An 8,451-nucleotide genomic window follows, 5' to 3' on the forward strand; every position below is an offset into this window, starting at 1 on the left:
GTGCAGCCAGATGAGAAAGCTGTGAATCAAAGGGTTCATGACACTTGTGCTGACAACCCTCTCTCCTGGGCTCAATGTGGGAAGGGCAAGGTGGTGGAGACCTGCCTCCACATTGTACCCCATCACCCAGCCTTGCTCCTCCAGCCTCCAGTCCCACCCACGGCAGCTCAGATGTACCTTAGAACGAGGTGAAGAATGTGACTTTTTGGGGAGTCCAGTCCATCTTGATTTATAACCTCCAACTGAAGATAAAATTGGCAACTAAGATGCCTTTTTACCTTTGTGAGAGTTGAGTAGATTGAAAATCCCACACACTTCAAACTGTTTGCTGGCCTCTGTAACATCTTCCCAAGATAAAAAGGTGGCATGTATTTTGGACTTGAGTGTCTTGCTTTCATGTATATATTTCACAAATATAATTGAACACCTACTATGACCAGCTACTGACTTAGCAGTTATATTTGCTGTAAAGGATGAATTGAGACATGGAAAAAAGATAAAGATTGGGTCATTTGGAAAGCATGTTAATGGGGATCAGGGACTTCTTTCTAAATCACATAGGATAACAAAAAGTTGATGGAAGTTCATTAATCCAATTAAAATGTAGGCAGGGAATCTGTATTATGATAGCACTCTGAAATTATATTATGAAGCCTAAGCAAACTGTACATGCTACACATTATATAAATCCTATATATTTTAATTCCTTGATAGATAATTTTACTGACTAACATATTCGAGACTATGTTGTAACAGACAGTGTTCTCAGAGGTTTGGGTGCTTTCCATGTATTTAATGGAGACCCATCACTTTTCAGGCTGAGTGTACTTAACCTTGCATTAGAGGCAGGTGTGATTCATCAAATGACTTTACAAAGCACCATTTCAACTATGCCCTGAATTTCATGCTCATTATAATTCAGGTATATATGGACATGTTTCCAGGGATCGAAATTGTCATGGTTTAGATGTGATGTTACCGCCAAAAGCTATGCATGAGACAATGTAAGAAAAGCCAGAGGTGAGGGCTGGAGTTGTAGCATAGTGGCAGAGCACGTGTATTGCATGTGTGAGACCCTGGGTTCGATACTCTGCACCACATAAAAATAAATAAAAATAAAGATATTGTGTCCATATACAACTAAAAAAATAATAATAAAGAAAGTTCAGAGGTGAATTGATTGGAGTAGGAGAACCTTAACCTGATTAGTGGTCTTATCTACTGATGGATTAATGGGGTGGTAACTATAGGCAGGTAGGGTGTAGCTGGAGGAAGTAGGTTAGATGTTGGGAGTGTGCTTTGGGGTTTGTATTTTGTTTCTGGTGAGCAGAGTGCTCTCTCTCTCTCTCTCTCTCTCTCTCTCTCTCTCTGTTTCTCTCTCTTCTCTTCTCTCTCTCTCTCTCTCTCTCTCTCTCTCTCTCTCTCTCTCTCACTCTCTCTTTCCTGAGCTGCTTTTCTCCACCACACCCTTCCACCATGATATTCTGCCTACCCGTGGGCCCAGAACAATGGAGTTGACCATTTATATATAGACTGATACTTCTGAAACTCTGAGCCCCAAATAAACTTTTCCTCCTGTAATTGTTCTTGTCAGCTCTTTTGGTCACAGTGATGAAAAATTCTAATGAAAACAGAAATTTTATTCACATAGTCCCTAATAATTGCTAGAGAGAACAATAACTAGATACAACAACTTGCTTTGGGACCAAGATGAAGAGAATTTATGGAGGGAGAACCTCCCCTGAGCTAATCAATGGGCAAGGAAACTACCTCATGGGAAAGAAATCAGAATACTTGAACTTGGGAGAGGGAGTGTAGCTAGTTAAAGGAGAGAATTTATTTAATTTCCATATTGTTCCAAGTCACCCCATTTTTTTGGTCTTTGAGCCCAAATCTTAGGAACTTTATTACAACTGTGTGCTGTTGTAGCTACCAACAGCCAATCAAATGAAGGATTGTATTTTTGAGAATCTGAGGGCTCAAGCACCTCTGTTAGTAATCTACTGAAAGAATATGGTTAGAGAGAGTGTGTTCTCCTCAATTCAATGTTATATTTATTTAAGCAGAAAAGATGAGGGCCTCCAAATCATAGAGTTTATGGGTACTCCAAAATAAATACCTGTGTGCCAGGACCATTTTGTATAGCCTGAAGGAATGATGTCAGTGGATACCTGAGCAACTTTTGGGGGACCCTTTGGAGTAAAGTAAGACAAAAAATCTGAACCATAAGCATGAAGTGATTCCCAAAAAGGCCACTTATGAGAAACCTCAGGGGCTCCTTGGTTCAAAGGTGTAGCTTTGGATTCCAAAAATGTCACTGGTTCTGTTGTGATTCTGGCTGGTGTGGCCTGAGAAATGAGAACTAGACTTCCATTTAGGAGCCCCCAATGCCAGCAGGTGCACTATGTGGCACTTGTTGCTTCTCCTGGATCCCCCACCGTTAAGCCACAGCCAAGTCCACTACAGGGGCCTCCTGGCAGCTCAGACAAGGCACTTAGCAATCACAGACGTGGCACTTAGAAAAATCACTTGTCTCCCAGTTCAGACAAGGCACTTAGGAAACTGTGGGTATCTGTTTTTTTTACATCTGTAAAAGGAGAGAGGTTACCCCACATACTTCCTATTTGCTGTCATTGGTTTAGACTCTGTAGAATGAGAAAGAGGGAAAGGGAGAAGAAAGGAAGGAAACAGGGGAGGAGAGAAGGAGGAGGGATGGCAGGAAACAATAAAAAGAAGTTTCTCTTGGGCAGTTATTAGGATTAAAGACAGAAATAATGTTATATTATACATCATACAAAATAATTTCACTATTCAATTACTTGCAGGAAAAGGTCTGTGTTAGTGTTCTTTATGGACTAAAGTGTCTTCTCCCCAAATTCAGCCCTAGCACCACAGAATATAACCAAAGTTGGAAATAGGGCCACAAAGTGGTAATTAATTAAATGAGGCCACGTTTATGGGCGCTGATCCATATGACTATTTGTTGGAGACAGGGTCTTCAAAAAACCGATAAGTTTAAAATGAGATCAGTAGGGTGTGGGTCCTAACTAGTAAGACTGGTGTCCTTAGAAAAAGAAAAGGGGACATCAAGAATATATTCTAGCAAGACACTGTGGCACACACCTGTAATCCCAGTGGCTCAGGATGTGAGGCAGGAAAATTACAAGTTCAAAGCCAGCCTCAGCAATTTAGTGAGGCCCTAAGCAACTCAGCTAGACCCTGTCTCTAAATAAAATACAAAATAGGGCTGGGGATATGGCTCAGTGGTTGACTACCTCCACGTTCAATCCCTGGGTACCACTCCCCTCCAAAAATAAAGAATGTATCCTAATTGAGAAAAGGCCACACGAAGGCATAGAAGATATCACTCCATGGTAAGATTACATAGGACTAATTTCCTTCTTTATGAATTTCTGGATTTTTACATAATAATATTCAATGATCAAAGGTAACACTGGTAATTATGTTTTAAATGTCACTGAAATGTAAGCAAAAACTAAACCAAAACAAACACGTGCCAAAAATAAATAAATAAAAATAAACTTCACTTGTAACTTTTTTAAGCCACCAAGATTTTTACCTGTGTGCTTCTCAGGTCTATATCTAAATATAAGTTTTTCCTGACATAAAAATAATTTCACATGAAATTTTTAAGAATTAGAATTACATGACTTTAGTAATTTGAGCAAGGCTCACCTTTTTATTTTCATGTAAAAGGAAAACTGTGTCACCATCCTTAGTCACAAAAGGGAAAAAATGAAAGAGAAAAGAGGAAAATCTTTAAGGAAAAGAAAAAAGAAGAACTTTCCAGTTCCATGCTCAGAGAAATTTAATTTGTAGAGTCTGTATTTTAGTTACATTTTTCATATTTGGTCAATATAAAATATTCTCCAAAGTACAAATACTACTCAGGGCAAGCTTTGCCTCAGAGCCATATTTGTTCTACTTTAGGAAAATTACTTAGTCTCTCTCACCAGTCTTGTATAGGCAAAAAAATAATAAACATTTTAAGTCACAGATTTCAAGTCACTTCAGCATAACCATGGCTATCTTGCCTGGTAGCCTCTATTCTTATGAATGGCATGAATGTTGAGTTTAAGGACTTTGAGAAACTGAAAATTTCCACTTTGAGGTTGGGTGATGTTTCATGGAAAGGTGATGTTGATGAGTGGACAGGACTTATATATGCGACACGGGAGGTGGTCATTCCTGATGCAAGGGAAAACCAAATAAAGGTACACAGGTAAGAAAATGTAGGGCATTGTTTGGGAAAAAATGAATAATTTTGGTTTGCTAGAGCAGAAATATATTATGGAATTAGTTAGTAATTAATTTGCAATGATTCATGTGCCACTTTCCCCATTATTTCAAAGGGACTTGGCTATTATTGTAAATTTTCTTCCATGTGGACATAGTAGAATGCCCCCAGCTTCCTCACCACTGCACGGCTACTATGTTATGAAGAATGTAAGTTGATATGTACAAATTTACAAAAGATCCTAGCATATCTGGGGTTCTTTTATTGAAACTAGTTACTATTATTTGCATTAATAATATTACTACATGGCACCTGAACTCAAAATGCCACAATGGCACCATAAAACAATACCCGAATGCATTTATGCCATATTTCATTGGAGAATCTCAAAGTGCTTTACAAACATTAATTAATTAAGGTTCCAAATTAATTATCATGCATTAATTTTTCATTGTATAGAATAGACTTTTCAGCTTCATTGATTTTTACGTGCTAATAAGCTTTCCTTGACTCTCTTCATTTTTTTTTCACCCTCTGTGACTAAGCAGGTATATAAAAGAAAAGGAAAAGACTTGTGGCATTTGGGAGAGTGTAGTTTGATTTGAATTTGGACTTTTCAGCTGTCTGTGTGATTTTTAAATGCCGCGGCCCTTTTGTGGAGAGTGGTTTTGTGGGGTCAGTTCTAACTTCTTTATGTGACACAGAACTGAACCAGGAGGTGCATCTGTGCTCTCCCAATGGCTGTTTTCCCTTCCTGCCTGGCATGCCAGGTTTTTAACATTTTGCTTTTGCCTTGACCTAGATTCATATGGAAATAGTGATGCTGATGTCTGGACAGGACATGGACCGCTTGTGATTGTGTGGTTTTAAGTGCCTGTAAAATATGGCCTGAGTGTGTGAAAGGGGGAAAATGCTGACAAATCAGATCTTCTCAAACTAAAGGTTGGTTTGAATAAATGCACCTAAGGATTGGGAACTAAATGAGACTAAATGGAAAAAAATTTAAATATATAAATAAAAAGCAAAGGAATGTTCTATAAGGGTAGTAGCAACCGGAGCACCTATCTTAAGGATTGGGTTCCTTCATTTGTTTTAATAATACCAACTTTAGTAGCAGATCAGGATTTGAAGATTGTATTTTCAAATGGTGTTTTAGAATATTCATTATGAAATGTGTGGCTTTTTTTTAAGTGGAAGCTGAGGCCCAAATGGTGCAGCTAGGCTGGGCTAATGGAGATTCTCCCATCTGCCTTCTGTTAGGGAGAGTGCTGACCCTGCGTGTCTAGGAGCAGGTTGGGGGGTGGTATTGCTTACATGTGTGTCTGGGAGCTGAGCTGGGCCTTGACTTATGAAGGCTTCCTTTTTTAGGGTCAGATTCAGGCCAGGGAAGATTTAGCCTCCTGGCCCTGATGAACTCCACATGGCTCTCTTCTCCATCCGTTCATCTTAGCCATGATGGAGCTGCCAACTCCCGCTCATTCCTTCCTGTTCTCCAAGCTGCTCAGTCCTGCTACAGGGAGCGCAGCACATTCCACAAGTTCACACTGCTCTCTAGGAGAATTTTCTTAGACTGGTCATTCCATGGACTTTAACAGAACCAAAGTTTTAGGGATGGGCTTGTTTGCTTGGGAGTTATTGCCCGTCAATGACATTGAAAGAATACTCCTTTGACTAAGGTGGATTTAAGGGAAAAAAGGTAGAAAGGAGATTGGTGTGAAACTCATCTTTTCTTAGGGGAGCCAAAGAGAGAGAAAATGCTAAATTATCTTCTGCATTCTAGAGCATTCTTTGTTGTCATTTCTTATCCATTAGGCATCTTTCACAGACAAAGATTCTTAGGCATATGGGCTCTAAATGTCCCTCTGCCTAACTGCTTTTGTTCATGGTGCTTGTCACAGAGAGGACTTCTCACTCCGGTCCAGCTGTGCAAATCCTAACCATCCCTCAAGCTCCAACCTCTGTCCTCAATCCTTATTGCAGTTTACCTGTCCACCCCGCCCTAGGCTCTCTTCAGCCTCTGAACTCAGGCAGCATTATTGTTTGAACTATTTGGCAATTAATCATGGACAGGCCTGCTTTGTGACATCGCCTATATTATATTATTATTAAATTCAAACAATTTAACTTTTCAGGTGCCAAAGAGCTTCCTATATTTTCTGCAGCAGGAACAAAAAGTGGTACTCTTTGTGTTTTCCTCTGTGCATGTCTCAGAGTGTGGAGCACATGCTCTCAGTGATTACCTTTTGATTAATTTAAAATACTAGTACAAGAGGAGTCAATTATTTCAATCACTTATTTATGAAAAAAAAAAACAACATTCTTTATGGAGTTACATTTGTATAATATATGTATACATAAATTCATGGATTTTTTTTATTGGATGTGGGTTTTAAAAAATGATTAATTAATCAGAGAGAGAAGAGAAATTGCTAGAAGCATACTGGATTCTGGAGTATCTCTAGGAAACCAAAGGCAGCTGGGTTTTATGTATCTTGGGGCAAAAACAGAACAGTGCAAGTAGGGCTCTTCCTGTCCCCTACTCAGGGTCTAATTTCTATTTTACTCTGCCTATTTAATTTTTAGTCACTTCATATATAAAATGACTTCCTGTGTTGCTTATGCAAGGGGACAGACAACCCCACAGTTTGAAAATTTATGCTATCTCAATTCTAGCCACACCCAGACACTGACTAGCTGTTAATCAGTTCTAATTCCAAATTCCAGGGAAAGAGTCTTTTGGGCTTAAATTGTATTAGAAGAGTATTCCAGGCCAAATAGACTATCACTGAGGGACCAGGTTACATAAAATAGTCACAAGGGGCCCATCTTGGTAAGAGGGAGTCAACTCAGAGTGAGGGGACATTATTATCATCTAGTAATACTCTTCCAAATTTTACCAACTGCAAGTCTTAAATTGGTTTCTTCCCCTGATTTTAAAATTGAATTGATGATATCATCATACATTGAAATGGACATATTAAAAAATCTAAACTGAGACTCTTTCTTCTCTTTCCCTTGCAAATTCTTTGGGTTCCATCTCCTAGCTGCCTTTTTCCTCCTTGTGCCCCTTAATGTTGCCTTCACCCAAGTCCACTCCACTTGCTACTGGGATCATTTCATTAGCCTTCGAATTGTTCTCCAGGCTTCAAATCCCACCCGTACATCCCAGTCATACTCCACATACAGATGATTTTATAGCACAGCAGGATGGGGTTAATCTCCTTTATTAGAAAACAGAGTATATTCCCTATCACCTACATTAATTTATTTATTCAATATAAGTTAATATTTGTTGACCACTTATTATGAGTCAGACACGTCTTTAGAAAATGAAAATAAAAAGAAAATTGAGATACAAAAGGTCCCAGGGCACGAGGGACCTTGAGGGAAGGCAGACCTAACACAGTAAACTACTTTTAGATTGGAATAATTAAAAGCAATGAAATAAACAGGTTTGTATGAGAGAGTGTGGAGGAATGAGGCCAATTTGGGTGAAGTCTTCAAGAAAATCTTTATGAGATGATATGTGGGATTTAAAATATCATAATGTGGGAGAAACTAAGGCTATAAAGATGAGTAGCAAGAATAGTCCAAACAGAAGAAAGAGGCATGAATCAGGTTGATTTATTCCAAAAACAGAAAGGTGTCACTGTGGCTTGAGCACAGTGAGCAAGGGTCAGGATGGCATGGCACATGATGAGGTCAGAGAGGCACCAAGGGCTTGGCCATTCTTCAAGCCATTATTCTTCCATGTTTAGTAGAAATCAAGAACATGGGGAGGAGTGTCTTAAGAGAGGACTCACTTTGAAAAGTTTCAATCTTTAAACACTTAGTCTAGCTGCTATGGAAATGAGTTGCTGAATATCAAGAATAGATCAGTAAGATCAGCTGAGAAATAACTAATGTAGTTTATTAAGAATATTATGGTTTAAACCATGCTGAAAGTAGAACACATTGCACTTAATGGAAAACATGTCAAGAAAGAGAGATAAAAGGAGAAACTAAGGAGACTTCTAAATTAGACAAATATTAATATCTGTCCTAGTCAGATAATATAAATACTATAAGATGGATAGCTTATGAACAACAAAAAATTGTTCCCACAATTTTGGAGACTGGGAATCAACCATGAAGGCCCCAGCCCTATCAGTATCTGATGAAGGCCTGGTTTGTAGATGGTGCCTTCTTGCTGT

Source organism: Urocitellus parryii, unplaced genomic scaffold, assembly GCF_045843805.1.
Source record: "Urocitellus parryii isolate mUroPar1 unplaced genomic scaffold, mUroPar1.hap1 Scaffold_37, whole genome shotgun sequence".
Taxonomy (NCBI): domain Eukaryota; kingdom Metazoa; phylum Chordata; class Mammalia; order Rodentia; family Sciuridae; genus Urocitellus; species Urocitellus parryii.